We start from the raw sequence: 2,760 nt of genomic DNA, 5'->3' as shown, positions 1-2,760 counted from the left end.
CGCGTGACGCGCAGGCGCGAACGCCAATCAGAGTCCTTGTTGGCAATGACGTCAGGCAGGCAACACGGAAACCAGTATTTTCACCCGTTCAACCATTGAGGAGAAGCTAATCGTAGCGGTGTGTGACCACCGGGAGCTGTATGACACGGCCTGTTATTTTAACCAGGACCAGGACCAGGAAGGATTTGGCGTGGAGGAGAATCAGCGAGGAGGTGGAGCAGCAGGTAAATGTTCTCTCTGTAGTTTTCATCTTTGAAAGTCGGCAGTGAGTGAGGATAGCATTAGCTAATGATAGCATTATCCGCTAACACCAGCTATTTTCACTTATGGGTTATGAGAGGAAAAAAAAGTCAGGAGAAGCGTAGTGGGTCAGCTGCAGGAACATCCAAACTGTGGAAATACCCTGTGGTCATGTCCTTCATCGACCCCTTTGTTTCACCGCGAGAGACAAGCAGCAACATGGGGTAGAGGGTTGAGGAAGACAGGACCACAGTGTATGGTCAACCATCAGAGAGTGGAGGTTTGTTTATCAGTGCAGACATGTAGAAATATATACCAGGTTAATATTCAGGTCTTTATGCATCACAGGGCTTCTTCTAGTGGGGGATCTAAATCTAGTATAGTGATTTAACATGTACAGTAATGTGTTTCATATATTGTGTTTGCTGTCACTCAGAGGTAAACAATCAGATGAGTGATTGAGAAGGACAGGGAGGGGGAACAGATAGTGCTCAGGGAGCAGGAGAAGATGCTGATGATGGTGATGGTGCTGCAGCAGCATCTCCTGCAGAAACCAGTGCAGCCAAACCATCTGATATGAACATGACAGAAGTTGTTTTGCATTCTGTTATAAATAAAATGTATCTATAAATGTTTGGTATATCAGTGATGACAATGTTGATCATTACCTCATTTAATGTTTAATTAAAATATATCTATGATCTTATTTAAGTAACAGTGACTTGATAAGCTATTAATATATATATATATATATATATAATGTGTTTGTTTATTTTTAAGGAAAAAGAACAAAGAAGAGGCCCAGCCAAGTCTCTCCAAGAGAGGTGGAGCAGCTTATCCTACAGACCTTCAGGAGACCACCTCCTCACCACCGGCTCTGACTGAGGATGAGATGTTTTTCAGAGACCTGCTTCCTATCCTGCAAAAAGTGCCACCAGAATTTAGGGAACGTTAAATTTCAAAGTTTTAAACTTCTTGATTATCATCCGGTAACACTAAATTTGGAAAATTTTAATTAGGTTTTTGATTGGGCTGGATGGGCTGGGGTGGGTGGGACTCTTTGCATGGCAGGAACCACATTGTGAATAGTTGTTTATACTAGTTTGTTTATTATGTAAGTATTATAATATTGAAGTAAACAGTTTGTTTAAAATTGAGGTATTATGTTAATGTACATGGTGTTCTTTCAGAATTGTTGATTAAAAACACATTTTAAAGTGTACTTTTGCTTTCTTTTTAATTTCTATCAATGCATCTTAACAGCAATGTGTACACCACATCAAGGTTATATATTTTGTTCATACAAGAATATATAGTTTCCTCATATTGATTCTCTGTGAGACCTTTAATGCCTTTAATTAATTTCAGAGGTGAGGTTTCTTGGATTATTTCTTTCTGGTTAAAAATGAAGCTGACAGACGTTTCTCTTCTCATTCTTCCATATTTATTATACACATGTTAATACAGTAGGAAGTTTGCTCTATAGAGGTAGGTGGTTGACTCTTTAAATAGTCGTTTTGGGTGTGCTGGTGCAATATGTCTAGCCATGGAACGGCTCCTGCAGAGAAGTACGATGTGAAGACCTCTCGTCCATAGCTGTTAGCTGTGGTCCTGAAGGAGTCACCTGTGGCCAGATACCTGCACAGTGAACAACATAGAAAAGCTCAGATCATTGATAATCAGATATATATAATGTGGGTGTGTCTACGTGTGCATAAAAGGTGGAGAGATTAGAGAGAACAGGCCTTATCTGCCAGATGACAATAATTAACAATAGTAAATAAATAATGATTTATTAATAAGAGTTAAAAACAATAAATATTAATGAAACAAGCCTCATCTTCCAGAATAGGTCTCCAGAGGACAAAAAATAACAATAGTAAATAATTTATTATAATGATTAACTTTTATTTTAGTTGTAATATATTTATGATAAAAAACAATAATAAAGCAGGGATTAATATAGTATCTATCTTTATTGTGTATTTGAGAGATGTGTCTGATGAATCATGGCATCTTCGGTTGCTTATGAAACTTACCGGAGACAGACCGACAGTCGTTCGGCTGCAGAGAGGGAGCTCCGGTAGTTGGTATCCTGCAGGGACATCCGTGGGCCAATCCGACCCAGCAGGTCGTCGAATCGGGCGCTGGTCATCCACAGGTACCGCTGGAAGCAGTCATCATCCAGCTGTAGCTTCTGAAGCGGTCAGTGAAGCTCACCGAGTTGGATGTGGCGCTGGTTAACCTGGTGAAGCCAGGAAAGCCGACGTTCCTTCCGAGGTTAGGAGCAGTGAATTGACGGAGGTCCTCCATAGTTGATGGTGGAAACAAACAGAGCCTGGTTGTCGCCGTTTGGGAGTCTGGTGGGCGGAGCTTCGCTTCAGACGCGAATGAAGCGAATAGGGAAACATTTTTTGATCCCGCGAATCCTGCGGAAGGTTTCGCGCGACAGACGCGAACAGTCCCGCAGAAAACGCGTTTGGTGTGAACGTAGCATAACATGTGAGACCTAAGGACACT

The 2,760-nt window shown here is 41.2% G+C and overlaps 1 long non-coding RNA gene across 1 annotated transcript; it reads right to left on the bottom strand.

The window, feature by feature from the left end:
* Positions 1-1,661: 1,661 nt before the first annotated feature.
* Positions 1,662-2,309, bottom strand: LOC114459631 (uncharacterized). Its single transcript, XR_003673434.1, has 2 exons — positions 2,280-2,309; positions 1,662-1,878 (listed from the first exon to the last, which is right to left on the bottom strand). It is a non-coding gene; the product is annotated as an uncharacterized LOC114459631 (long non-coding RNA).
* Between the last annotated feature and the right edge of the window lie 451 nt (positions 2,310-2,760).

The sequence above is a fragment of the Gouania willdenowi genome, unplaced genomic scaffold, assembly GCF_900634775.1.
Source record: "Gouania willdenowi unplaced genomic scaffold, fGouWil2.1 scaffold_332_arrow_ctg1, whole genome shotgun sequence".
Lineage (NCBI taxonomy): Eukaryota > Metazoa > Chordata > Actinopteri > Blenniiformes > Gobiesocidae > Gouania > Gouania willdenowi.
Note: the sequence above shows the minus strand (reverse complement) of the source record. Positions and strands in the feature narration are given on the sequence as shown.